The sequence below is a fragment of the Trachurus japonicus genome, chromosome 22 (genome assembly GCF_045865225.1).
Source record: "Trachurus japonicus isolate A0001 chromosome 22, Traja_1.0".
NCBI classification, from domain to species: Eukaryota; Metazoa; Chordata; class Actinopteri; order Carangiformes; family Carangidae; genus Trachurus; species Trachurus japonicus.
Window position 1 is genome coordinate 19,451,589 of NC_140928.1, and position 14,342 is coordinate 19,465,930.

Genomic DNA, 14,342 nt, shown 5'->3' on the forward strand with positions numbered 1-14,342 from the left:
AACCTTGTTTTTGTTCTTTATTCATCTTTTTGTAGCCGATTTTGTAAATAATTTAATGCTTGTTGTTCTGGTCATATCTGGTCTGGCACATCAGTATCTATCTGACTCGTGTGTGGACCAGTTCAGCCCCTCCGGTCAACTGGAGTAGGCTGTTTGGATCCTCTCCAGGTCTCCACAGAAACTGGTGAAACTGCCTCTAGCGTTTATGCTGCAAGCCATTGGAAGTGTTTTTATTATAATACTAACATCTTTTAGGGAGTTATTATTGTTATTTGTTATTTTTATTATTTGATCGCTTTAATTATCATATTATTTACAGTAGTTTGCCCCCTTTTTTAACTGGCTTTCATTTACATGTCTTTAGTCTTCTCTGATGGCTTTTTGGTCTTACTCATTTCATTCTATAAATGTTTTTTATTCACATAGTATGTGTTTGTCTTCAGTTGTGCTTATTTTATTATTTGCTTGTGTCATATAGATGTTGTCTCAACTTCATGGTTCTCAATCCTTTAGGAAGATGAAAACATAATATTAAGACAACAGTAACAACACCGTCCTACATCTCAAACATGAAGTCACAGTGTATGAACATGCACCACCAACAAAAGGGAGAGTGGAATATATTTAGGACATTGTGCTTATGAAGTCTGAGTCCACAGTCTTGGAAGAATGATAATGCCATTTTACTTGTCACATCCAAAAAGTCCTTCAACCATTTTTTAATTTTAAAACAATTTGTTTCCAGTTCATTAGCATCCACTTAGCTGATAGACAAGCCAGACTGATAAATAGGCATAGGAGACCATTTAAGAATGAACCCAATACATAAACTATTGCACATGGTTTGATAAGCACATTGAGAAGTAGCTTTTCAAATCAGCACAAAATCTCTTTACCACTGAACCATGTCCCAATTACACCAGTGCAGCCCACACCTATAGTATAGTTAGTATATACCCCACCAGCACACCTGCACACACTGAGTCCTGATCCATCCATGCCCATCTGTGTCTGTGAAACTCAGAGATGTTATATATACAGTATATAGTCATTAGACGGCACATGAGGATAAAACAGCATCAGTAAGCCTTTCTTAAGATTTCAGGCCATTGTTTAAACTCTACACATATGTTAACATTTTGTTCATTTCTTCAAACAAAATCCAAAAGCATGTTAAGTTTGTAATTACTGTACTTGTAGATGATAAGATTACAGTAATTATATCACTTCCACACCTTTTAAAACAATAGTGAACTAATAAGTGTTTTATGATGTGTGACAACTCTCAGTAATGAATTGTCTCTCAAAGCCAGTGTGTTGCTGAATGAAGCAAAAAAGTCATTTACCACTTCTTTCATCTCTCAGATGAAGGCAGCCCAAATAATAAAAAAGAAAAGTCTGTGAAAATGAGTACAAAAGCCATTTAATCTCTCTCATCTTCCTCTTAATAACTGCAAATTTCCCCTTGGGCCCATGGGAGAGGGCCTCTCTGTGCTGCTGCCACCTTATCTGTCGCCTCCATATTTCAGCATGCTGAGCGGCTCCCTCAGTACCCAGCCCCCGGCCTCCTCTGGCTGGGGCCTGTGGGGAAGCTGGGCTCCTGGGCCCGCCATTGTTCTGGCCTGGGAGGGAAGTCCAGAGAGAGCCCTGAAAGACGGAGAGTGGGAATATTAAATATAAAAATTAAAAAAAAAAACTTGAGCCACTGCTTCATTAAGCGGCAGCCTTTCACAAGCAAACATATCAGAAACAGCCCCCTTTCAGAGGCAGTAATTAGCAATTTGGAAACCTTGCCCCCTCAGGATATACAGTTTCAATTTAGTCAGCAGCTTTAGATTCTTAGGCACTTAATATTCATTGTTTCTGCCATCTTCCCAATTTCTCGACGTACATTGTCTAGTCTTTCACTGGCGATAAAGTGTTTTATCTTTCATGTAATTCTTCTTTTCAATGAGCCCTCTGCAAGAGAAGTTAATTTTTATAAATAATTTTCTGAGGGATTTGCGAAGAATGTGAGGGATATGATAGCAAAGTGCTCTTCAGGAAGTGCCGGGCTGAATACCATATGGAGCTTTACACTTTACACTTGTCTGGCAGTAAACAGAGTATGTTAAAAGTTCCTGCAACTTAATAGGAAGTTATATTGCAGGGAAACTCACTGCATCATCTGGACAAAAGAGGAAATGGCTGATTTTACTATGGCGACAAACCTGCATCGTGCAAAAAGAGAAAACATCTTCTGATGTGACTGCAGCTGGTACAATACTAACCTCCATTTTCTAATTACTGATTTATGAGTACTGTTATCATTAATTATTTGCTTGTCTCTATATCAGCATGGTAAACCCTTGGCATGGATTTAATGGCAAATGTTTGCAAACTGCTTATTAAGCTGAACCACATATCATACCTCGGGGGGGACAGACTGACACTTATCTTTGCCTCCATGGAGCCTTTGTTTCAAAATGCTACCACTTCCATTCACTTCCAATCAGCATTGTCTAATAGAAATAATTGATTTTCACCCCTTCCCCACAAATGAAAAACACTTGTGATTAAACATTTTGTCTTCAAATCTAAATTCCAAGATTCCCATCAACACTTGAGAAAAATAGGCAACTCATTAAAGCTGAAAAAAAAGCGAAGAAGTGGCTAAGATGTGAAAAGAGGAGGCAGGGGATGAAATAATGAATGGAGTCCAAGTGAGCTATCTTTCCCAGGCAGAGCGCCACTAGGGATGCAAACTCTCAGCCACAAGAAATGAGCTACCTATCTGTGAAAAGAGTGACTGCTCCATCCTATTTGATTTGGCTCTCCTATCATCTCTTAAGAAGATGTCAGCCTTGCTTCTTCTATTGCTCTGAGCCTTTATCAACCCTGAGACGATTTCCCTGCAAAAAAAAAAAGAAAAAAGAAAAAAAAATGAGGAGGGAGACGCATTTCAGTGCCTTTCAGGGAGCAACACTAAAGAATAAGTGTTATGCGATAAAAAGGGGGTTGTTAAATAGATCTGTCTATTTGTATGGTAATAATGATCGCTTAAAGACTCGCTGCTGCGTGACTTGTAGAACAAGGAAACAAATCTGTATTCACGTATTGTGTTAACATGACTCTCCAAACGACCTTGTGAAACTTTCATACAGTAAAAAATGAGTTGGATTCTCAAGTTTTTTTTTCTATGTTTGTTTCATTCTTTTCCCTCCGTCCTTTTACAGCAGACGAGTCCCTGCTCTGAGTGAACCTGTCCATCTACAACAACTGTATACACCGAGGCTCTCTGCATGTCTACTACTGATTCATTTGTTTTTTACTAAACACATCTGGTACAGATTTGAAAGTTAACATTTAATTAGTGCAAGTAATCACAACATGATTGTTGAGTTTGTCATGGTGTTTTGTTTTAGGTTTTTATATACTTTTATAATAAACTATATCTTTATGTGTTTTCTTTACATTTCACACCTTTTTGAAGTAGATGCCTGTGACTGTGGTGAGATTACTATACATCTTATTTCAAACAATACCAACTGAACAATGCTGAAAATGCCACAACTTCAAATCAGGTAAAAGTCTTTTCAAGATATTACATGAAAGCTAAATATATCAAAATAAAAAAGGTAAGTAGTAAGTATTTAAAGTCTATTATAGTGTGGTAAATTGTTAAATATTACTGTTTTATCAGTGTTGTCATTATTGAATTAACTCAATGTTCAGCTCAAACTGAGATAAATTCTCTTTTGAATATGTGCATTTTTCTAATCCCAACCTGAGTGGAGTAATTGAGTAAATGTAATTAGTTACTTCTTGTAACTAACTTCTTGATCAATTACCAATCACCAATACAAATGTGTCCCAGTTTAACCACAACCTTTAAAACACAATGGTACATCCTGCCTGTCAAAAAGCCGACAGAGTTCTCTGGTAGGATTCACATGTCCTAGTTTTCTGTCCCCAGGAGGTAAAAGCCATTAACAAAATTATCAGGCCCATAAACCTCGGGAGCTTTTTGTTTTGTTGTCAAGCAAATCAAAGAGAGAGTGGGGTTTTTGTTGTTTTTTTTTTTACAGATCCTCCTGTACCATGTGTAAGTAGCCAGTGTGTCAATTTATCAGGTGGTGTGTTGACACTGAGCCTGTAAAGCAGAAGTAAGCAGAATGTTTGTGTTAATATTAGTCTTAAATAGTTCAATCACTTCTATAGAGTGTTTGGTCTGAAACACGGGTCTGTCAGTCACTCTGCTCTGCTGTAAGCCGAGGAGAAAACTTTCCTTGTATCCTACAACCTTTATCCAATGAGGAGAGAGAACGGCATAAAGGGGCGGTCCTCTCTGTGTGTGCAGCCAAGGGATGCACGTGAATGTGGTGACGTAGGGACGAGGGCGGGGACTGCTAACTCCATTGGCTGACAAGAAGTTAGCCAAAACCACCGGATCGCTCACTTCTGCTTTAATCTCCTCTGTTGGTAACTGCATGGTCCACATGACTAAGTCAGAGAGGATTTAGGTAGTTTTAAAACTTTGTGATGTTGAACAAATCATCTAAATGTTTTGCGTGTCATTGCCAAGAAAAGTACAGGTAATAGCATTAACAACTGTTTTTTGTTTTGTTTTTTTGCCATTTGAGCATCTCAGTGAGTGATGCCAGTGAGTGATTGTAACAACACAGAACCAGAAACCGATTACTAACATGAGGTTTCTTTGCTTTCTACTAACTTATGCAGTGTTATATATGGAATAACGGACAAATGCAGGAACTACGAACACATTGTAAACATCTGTATAAGGGAAGAGACACAAATTATTCTTATCATAAGATGATGACTACAGTAAGTCACATTCTACGTCATTCATTTCATTTTCTCTATAATGAAGTTAACAAATGCATACAAACATAAGAATTGCAGGACAACTATGTTTGTGTATTTATGTGTCTCTATGGTGCACTTGTAAGATCAATGTCAGGTGTTTTTTAACCAGAAGTGGGACCTTTGTTTTATGCTTTGATCTATTAATCTTTTGTTTTCTTTATTTTTCTGATATGTTGCTACTGTCAAACTTCAAAATAAAAGCATAATGGTCAAACATTTACATGAAACGCAAAGCGCTATTGTGTTTTTTCTTCCCAGTTTCTTTTTTGACACTGGCATGTAGAAACATTTTTTTTAAATTGACCAGGAGCAGTATTCAGACAAAACTCAATTCCTGCATTTTGTATTCATCCCTCATTCAGAACTGTACTGCTTTCCACTTCTGCTGCACGGAGGAGGAGGAGGAGGAGGAGGAGGAGGAGGAGGAGGAGGAGGAGGAGGAGGAGGAGGAGGAACATGCAGACTACACATAACTCTTCTCCAGGCCCTGCATGGAAAGCACTAGAGGTATGATTAGCCTGCTCAGATTGGCTGATTAATCAGAGCCTGTTAGGTGGAAACGAGCACCATTTATGGTTGATTATCTTCCCAGAAGGCAAAATCTGAAACAACAACCCACACTGGAACTTTTCAACTTTCATTTAAATCTAAAGATTTCTATCTCTTTATTTCAGTAATAAAAATGCTGCTCGTTTGCATGGCTAAATGAACTTGCACAGTTCCATTGTCTGAGTATTGGACAATATTCAACTCGACAGGATCCACAAAAGGAGTCAATTTTGTTTTGTTTTTTCTATTTTGATTCTTTCTTTCAGACCAGCAGTGCTCAAATCTGAAATTAAATTCTACCAAAATGACCTTCTGTAGCCTGCCACCTTCAGATGGCAACCTTTTTATCATTTAAAGATTTCGGTTAAGGAGGAGATTTGTTATCAAGTGTCTTCAATTGTATTAAAGGTGATAACTATATGTTCATGTTTTTATTCTCTATTTTTTGTTCAGTGTGTTGTTAAGAACTATGATTTGTGTTTTAAGTGTGTTTTAAAAATGCCATCATTTAGATTCTTTTGTGATGTTTTTCTGGTTTTCTCTGTATTTGTGTAAGTGTAAACTGAGGATCTTTGGGTTGGAGCAGTTGGTCAACATTTGAAGACACTGCTTTTACACTTATATCTCATGTGATGTTTTTTATGGGTCTTATGTTTTGTATTTATTTTGTCTTGTGTGTGTTGTGTGGTACCACGGCGGAGCAGCAACGTGAATTTCGTTGAATTCTTTTTTCAATGACAATAAAGGCAATCAATCAAAAATAATTGTGATTTTTTTTAAACTATTTTCTGAGGTGTTGCAGCTGACACAAATACATGGTTAATAAAGAAAACATTACAATGAAAGCAGTCTTTAGTAGCAGCGTATAAATAACTGTTCCACAGTTGGTTCTCCATGAACACGCTCCAAGTGGATTGGGAACAACATCCATCTCAAGCTGCAGCAGAAAACTGAAGAACCAAAACTAACTCACTCACTACAGGCCCTGCTCCAGTAACAGTGAAAGAACGACTTCATGCAAAGTGTCTGTGACCTTTTACATTCAACTGAGCTTGATATTATAGTAATGCTGACACTTCCAAATTGGAAAGTGAACACCGATCACCCTGAGGACAGTTGCAATCACCCTTTTCATCTTCTACAGTTCATTCTCAATGAAGCTAGACCACAGTGTGATACGGGACCTTAACTTTCTACTCTGTCACCACAGAGTAGGTTTACTAACACAACCCAAACAAACCATAGTGTGTCTGGATGACACTTCATTTTTTTACATAACCAGCTGTGAGCATGCTGTGTTCTACCAAGAGCAAGGTTTCCAAAGGTGTTCCTCTGTGAACAGCGAGTAAAGACGTCTCAGGTGGTAACAGGGTCCTCGTCTCTGTGGCCAGCTCTTTAATGTCCACACCTAGTGCTATTGTCCAGTTCTGCAGCCTACCGTCAGCCTTCCCCAGAGTGGCCTTCCCCAGCCTGGTCACGGTTTCCATTTGTCTGCTGGGATAACTATAAAAATCTGTCAGGAGGCAGGGTGGGTTTTTTCGCTCAGCTCAGCCCAGCTGGCAGATTGAGAGCCCCCTGTAATGTACAAGTCTGTTTTTATTATTCTTGCTGGGGGAACACTATTTCATCAAGTGCATGATTCCACAGAGGAGAGGAGATAGCCCCGGCCCGGCTATATTTCTTCCAATCAAACATTCCAAGGGGAAAAAATGAGTGGGTGCCATCAAATCCCAGAATAATGCTGCCAGATTTTATGTAAAAAGAAGGACTGATGGACAAATACAGGAAGGCAAGACAAGTTTAATGACGTGTGTTCAGGAGCTGAGATTGGAAAACTGACAGAGAAAAGCAGCCTCTTTGCTGGAATATAAATTGTTGTGCGCTGTAAAAAGGCTTTTATCTGGAGTGAATATGGGACGTAATACACAGGTCAGGGTTAAGTCATTTTCTCCGGCAAGTTAAGCGAATAATGAAGGCGAGCCCGCGCGGAGAGGAGCACTGCTACTGCCAGTTTGTCTTCATTTATTATGCCAAATCTCATGATTTTGGCGTTGGCGCGGTGAGGGCTCTGGCGCGCACCGGTGGACGACATATCGCTTAATTTACACAAGGTAATGAAAGCAGGGAATGGGAGGACAAAACAATTTACCTGCTGACACGGGAAGAAGTGATTTGCGAACATGGGGGGTGAGCGAAAGAGCAGGCACAGGGCCAGGGCCAAGGAGTGGGAGAGGAGCAGAGATAGGGGATGAGGGGGGAGGAGAGGAGAGGAGAGGAGAGGAGAGGAGAGGAGAGGAGAGGAGAGGAGAGGAGAGGAGAGGAGAGGAGAGGGGGGCACAGAGGGATAAAAGAGAAGGGAGGTGGACATAAAAACAAAAGGATGAAACTGACAGGCAGGGAGGCAGCTCAGGCTTCAGACTCAGCTCCTTAGGTGATGATGATGGCTTCAATGAGGCAACAGTACTGTCTCTCTCTCTCGCTCTATCTCTCTCCCCCACAGTCACACACACACACACACACACACACACACACACATACAAAAGAAAACAAAAAAAACCTGCAATCAGGGGGCGAAATTGACCTCAAATCTGGAGGGTCTGTGCTGACAAGGCCCTTGTTTTACTCCCCCCACCTCCTTCACCCCCCTCCCAGTTGTAATCACTTATCAGAGAGCCACTCGTGTGGCAGCGATGGGCGGCTTCAACGTCGCTCTGCAGCCGCAACAGGTATTTTCTCCCAAAGACCAAAGCTCTGTGCCGCTGCTGTCTCACCGGATCTGCTGACCAGCTGAGTGACCGTGTCTTCCACTAATCTAATCAAAACCAAAACTTAAACGGGCAGAGTTGTAATTGGCGTTGTTTCAAATTTAAATGCAAACGCAGCATCCGGCGGCTCGCTTTGCTCTGTACTCACTCATACAGTACGGCCATGAAGAGGCACAGAAGTTACCGGGATTAGGATTACCTCCCAAATGACCCAGATCTAAATTAGCTCTGACAACAGCCAATCACTCACGGTATTGATGGATGCGTTCTAAAAGTGCACGATTGGCCATTCAGCTGATGGCCTTTCACACAAACAGAAGAGAGTCTGGCCCAGACTCCCTGACAATATGGCTGGAGCAGCACTGTAATTTTCCAATCACTAGCCCTTCAGGCCGGGCCACTCCTTAGGGCAGTAAGATCAGATGAGCTCCGGCATTTTCTTTTGTAAGAGGCCAAACTCTATTTGTCTGCTCGCAGGAACAAAAACAATCAGGGAGCCAAGAGAGACCTGGCTTTTTGGTCTCTCTGGAGAAGGGCCAAAGACAGAGCTGGAGGAGGAGGAGGGGGGCGCACACACACACACACACACACACACACACACACACACACAGATAACTGAGCCCCCCCTCTCCTCCTCCCCTCCTTCTTGTCCGCTGTGGGTGGTTGGTTCTGGTGATGATGAACGGGGACGCGGCTCAGCACCAGATCCCTGCTGTCAAGGCTCGCTGCAGGATGAGACAGAGAGAGGAAGTGTCACTCTCGGCGGGCCTGCTGGGCCAACCTGGACTCTGCTGAGCCCTGCTGCTCCAGTCTTCACAACAAATCAAACACCATAACACCCTCCCCTCCCCAAAACACGGCCACACACATAGCCGGGCCTCCTCTAATGTCTGGAAGAATGTGTCAGGAAACACAACCAGACTGTTAAGCATCTGAATATCCGCCTCCACCTGCTTTCTGTGTTCTGGTTATGACTGAAGCGATATTTAGGGACAAACCAGGAGGCCGACGGGAGCTCTGGTCTCCTTGTTGTTGGGCTGGGGTTGTAAAGGTGGGGGGGGGGAGGGCTCCCTGCAGCCTCTCCTCTGTCCCCCTCCCTCCCCTGGCCACAGCTCTCTCCACAGGCTTGTTTCCCCTTCGCAATGAGAGGTGACAGTGAACAGTGGAACTCGTCAGTGTGAATAACACGCAGTCACGCTTGGTGAGACCCTCTGGTGGAGCGCGACACACACACACACACACACACACACACACACAGACTCCACATATAAAGGCACACACACGAGGCTCAAGGGCCCAGTGGTAGGCGCACTGTCAACCTCAGTGCACTGCCTTCCATTACAGCTTAACCGGGAACAAATTGAGCAATCTGATGGGTTAAATTTGACATGTTTGCCCGTCTGACCTGTGTTTGTCGTACAGTAGCTACACTCACTTTCCATAGTTTCCGCGCGGTGGAGAGAACGAGTCACAGCACAAACGTATGTGTCCTCCATGAATCCAATCCACATTAACGCTTCGTCTCGGACCATAACGAAGGTCAGAGTGACATTTTTTTTCAAGTTTACAAACTCAGCTGAGCTCACATTACTGTCCCATCAGGTCTGTGGTGGTCACATGTCCCTGGCCCATGTGGCCTTCTCTAGAGTCTCGCAGTGTCCTTCAGTGGCACCTTATAAGAGCAGTCCATAACACAACCAGTGGTCAGGCTTAATTTACCCACTTTCTCTGTCCACTGCCCCATCAGCATATAGTATCACATAACTGCTAATGGGCTAATGGGGGAAGGAGGGAGGGGTGGGGGGGCAGGAGCGAGGGGAAGATGGCCATAGTTAGGGAAATGGAGCTCAGGTTCATCCAAACATTTAATAACTTATCCAATCTGGAGCGTTCACCTCTTACTGGGCTAATTATATCATTTAACTGGCCTGGACGAGCAGGACAGTGTGGACGTACCGTCTTACAGTGTCATCACATAATTATGACTTATGCCAGAGTGGGCTAGCAAGCTGGATGAAGTCAGCCTGCCATAAATTTTAATGATCACTTAGACAATGCGAACGTTCCCGGGGCTTCCGTGGAATTAGCGGGGAAATATGGACGCCTTCGCACAGAGAAGCTGAGGTGTGGAAACAAAGAGAGGAGAGTGTGTGTGTGTGTGTGTGTGTGAGACAGAGAGAGACATATTTGGGAAAGGTGAGTTTAGAACGGGCAGACACGGCCGCTTGATTGTGTGGGATCAGGTTCTGTGGTGACCGGGCTGCGAGGAGGCCAACGTCAGGCCTGTCAGAGGGCTAAACACCCGAGTATAGTCTGTTTCAATGGAAAAACAGCAGCTGACACTCAACGCTCGCGGGCCAACTGCTGACCTCATTCTACGGCTGAAACGTGGACGGAGCAAAAGAAAGCCTGGTGTGTGTTGAATATGGAAAGCTTTTATTCCTGGGTGCAGCAGAAGTTTCTAATAACTTTCAAAAGTTAGAAATAAAAGAGGAAAAGCCATAATGGTTGGGGAAATAGATGGGGCATAATGAAAAGGGTTGAGTGTCTTTTTAAATAGCTGTAAAATGGCTAATTAGCCCTCTATGATTAATCATAGTGGTGGCATGCGTTGGAAGGTTTGAGTCTCCTGGCGTTTAATAGTTTTCTGGTAAAATAATTTTACATTTCGGGTCTAATTAAGAAATATCCTATGACCTCTGTGACCTCTGTGTGTGGTTTGTGGAAATATTTCCTGCTTTTTTACCCATACATGTGACATTTATTACAGAAATGTAATGTCATACAATGTAGTTTACAATAATGAGTGTAAACCTACACTGCAGGAGGAGGAATATTGATTTCAAGATGCAGGAGGCCTCCACAGATATTCTGCTTTTATGAAAGAAGGAGAAGACAGAGCCGTCCAAAGAGAAGCTGATCTCCCTTGCACTTAATATTAATGTCTGTTTTGGTGCGATCCCGTTTCAGGAGGACCCGGCTCCTGCAGTGGAGCGATTGAATGACAGAGATTACCTGTATGGAAAGCCCCACGAGACAGCTGATTGATAATGCATGACACAAAAATGTTTTTGTTTACCCACAGATGTAGCTTTGAGCCTGGTTTTCGGTTTCCTGCTTTTTTTTTTTTCCTCCAGAAATCTGAGTCACTGGACAGTAGTGGACTGAGGCGGGCGGGAGTGGCGGGTCAGGAGGTCTGGGCTGCGGAGTGGACTGCAGCGTCTGGCTCCATAGGTGTCCGGATAGCTTCTAGACCGGCGGGGTCATCCACATCATATTCATCCCATTCAGCCTGTGTTGTCCTAGAGGGGATGTAACATGAAAACATAATCTCACACCACAATTTCATTCCTTCAGCAGCATTAGATTAGATTGAAACTTCCCTGCACACTTTCCTGGGGCTGTCAAATGAGCTGTCAGTCATGTGTCAGAGCTGGCCCCTGCTCATCTGCTCTAATACATCACACAGCCTTTTATATGGATCAGTATGAGTGGGACTCGCTACACAAAAGCCAGCAGCTCCTCCGCTGGGACGCAGGGTGATTGATAACATTTCCCCAGCTCTTCACACTCATGCCCATTTGTATAGTTGGTTGGAGAAGGGCCCCTGGTGTCCACTGACATCTACAGTGCCCGTCATCGCCTTGTGGAGAACATGACATCAGCCTCGGAAACATACACATACATGCCAGGAATGGGCAGCTTTCCATTCATAAAGTACAGGGTGACAGCCATTGACGGATCACTTGTAAGACAAAGTGGTATTTGTATTTCCCGAACGATAAAGGCAGCACAGGTGACTCCGGCTATAAAAATCAACTGTTTAACCCTCACATCATGGGAGCTGATAGATGTTTATTGCTCATTAGTAGGTCCGTACAGTTTTAATGTTTCAGTAATGCACAGCCGCTCGCTCTCCTTAGAGTGTGGAGAGATCACCGAGGGGAATCCTGAGCCTGTTTTGTGTACAGTCATATTGGCATATTGGCCGAGCTAATGGCCACTTGGCACATAGACAGCTATCCATCCCAATCTCAGCTTCACTAATCCAATTGAGGCAACCTGCTTGGCATGAGAGAGACTCATCTGTCTTTACTGTTCATTAATAGGGGCTCCTCCTGCAGCGCAGAGCCCATTCACATTCCTTTGGATCGGCCTCGAAAGCAAACCCTATCACTGAAACACTGGATCTGTGCTGGAGATTCAGCAGAGAGGGGGTAGAGGAGGAGGGGGGGGGGGGGAGGAGGGGTGGGGGTGGATATATAATCACTTCTGAGATACATAATCACGGCTGTGTGGGGTAAAGTATCAGAAAATATGAAACCTCCCTTAGGGATGGACTACATATTTTCTCAGACAGTATAAAAACACTTTCTTGTGCAGGTATGTGATTCAGCTCAATACCATGACGACCGTGCTACGGTTTGTGTTTTTTCAAGCCCATCTCACCCTGTCCTGAGTAAAGAGCCTTCACGAGATTGTTTTTGTTTTTTTCTTTCTGTGGCGGGCTTTATGTCTCGCGGCAGAACGATAATAATGTTTCTAATCTGGTTACATTGCACACAGAATTGTCTTCCATGTTAATGATGGACCGGCCCCCTCCCTGCTCCACAGAGATGCTTACTTTCAATTTGTGTACTGTCATCTCCCCGCCACGCAGCTGAAATTGATGCACCCTCTTCCTTTTAATTAAATCAAAAAACAGTCAGGGGTCCAGGCAGGTGGGGGACCAGCCACCTCAGAGACCTGCTTGACTCTGGGACGGATCAGGGCTGCACCTCTTCTCCTCTCTGTAACTGTGCCTAACTGTGTGTTGTATGTGCAGCCAAGTTATTACATGTATGAAACAGATCAGATTTTAATACGTGCACAAAAATGACACGACTTAGTAAAGTAAAATCTTAATCAAGTGGTTTTGTTGAGGAAAAACTATTTTCTTTCGGGTTCCACAACAACTTTGTGATAATATTGATTTCAGACAAAAAGCCAGTGGACATTTTCCCTGGTAAATAAATAAATAACAATCCCAGGAATCTTTCTCAGGTAGGTTTGCCCTCGGGCAGAGCTGGAGCCAAAGTCTAAGAAATGAGAGCGTAAAATTCCCACACATTAGAAGGCGGATAATTGGATTTCCTGTGTCCTGTACGGTGGGCGGTGTGGTTCCTGCAGCTGTGACATTATCAAGGTAACATAACCTGAAGGCTGCGGTGTAGCAGCACAGGCCCCGCAAGGCCTGTCCTCCAGTTCCACATCACTGCCTGCTTGGCTATTCATCCTGTGGACCCTGCAAATGAAATTATGGGAGGAAGAGCAAAGGACATTCTTTGGGAATTAATCCCATTTGTGCCTAAACCCACTTCAGATTTTTATAGTGAGGCCCTCTTTAGATGTAAGGCGCATTTACAATTAGACAAGGCCTTAGGAGGATTGAAAGAAATACTGAGTGTTGGTTTGTTTGGCTGGGTAATTTGTGAACACAGGCAGGAAACAGGAGAGCGCAGAGGAAAAAACTGAAATACCTGAAAGTTATTCTTAAAAATCACACGTTGTTGAGACATTTCTGCAAAAAATGCCTGCCGCCTTAACTTAAGTATCTCAACGCTCCATTAATTTTATTATTACAACACCGGCGACAAGAAGATATGTAAATACGTATATTAATGAGATAAATGAAAACTGAAAATATCTTCTACACTGCAACTGATAATGTGAAATAATGATTCGATGATGATACATGATTACAGCCACATAATTTACATACAGGGATGTAAAAAAAAATCATGATCATTGTATTTCTAGAAAAGGACAATATTTTATAATACCAGTGAAAAGACACTGAAGAGCATTATTACACTTACAGTTGTCTCTGCAGCATTGACCCAGTCACATATAGCCAGTCCACCAGTGTGTTTTCTGTAATGAGGGAAAAACATATGATGATTAAAAATCCTTTATAGATTCATAGGTATAAGCTTTTGAGGATATTATACAGTTGTCACTATAATTCTTTAAAATAGAGCATTGTGTTAAAAATCCAATGTCTAATACGAGAAAGCAAACTTACATTATATCAGTGTAAAGTAGGACCAGGAGCTGTTAACTATTCAAATGTTTATTATGGGGAATTTGAAGGAACATTAAAGCAATTTTTGATGGACAGAC

At 42.6% G+C, this 14,342-nt stretch overlaps 1 long non-coding RNA gene across 1 annotated transcript; it reads right to left on the bottom strand.

The window, feature by feature from the left end:
* Positions 1 to 1,407: 1,407 nt before the first annotated feature.
* Positions 1,408 to 11,918, bottom strand: LOC146963939 (uncharacterized). The gene is made up of 2 exons (XR_015034708.1): positions 11,260 to 11,918; positions 1,408 to 1,647 (listed from the first exon to the last, which is right to left on the bottom strand). It is a non-coding gene; the product is annotated as an uncharacterized LOC146963939 (long non-coding RNA).
* Positions 11,919 to 14,342: the final 2,424 nt, after the last annotated feature.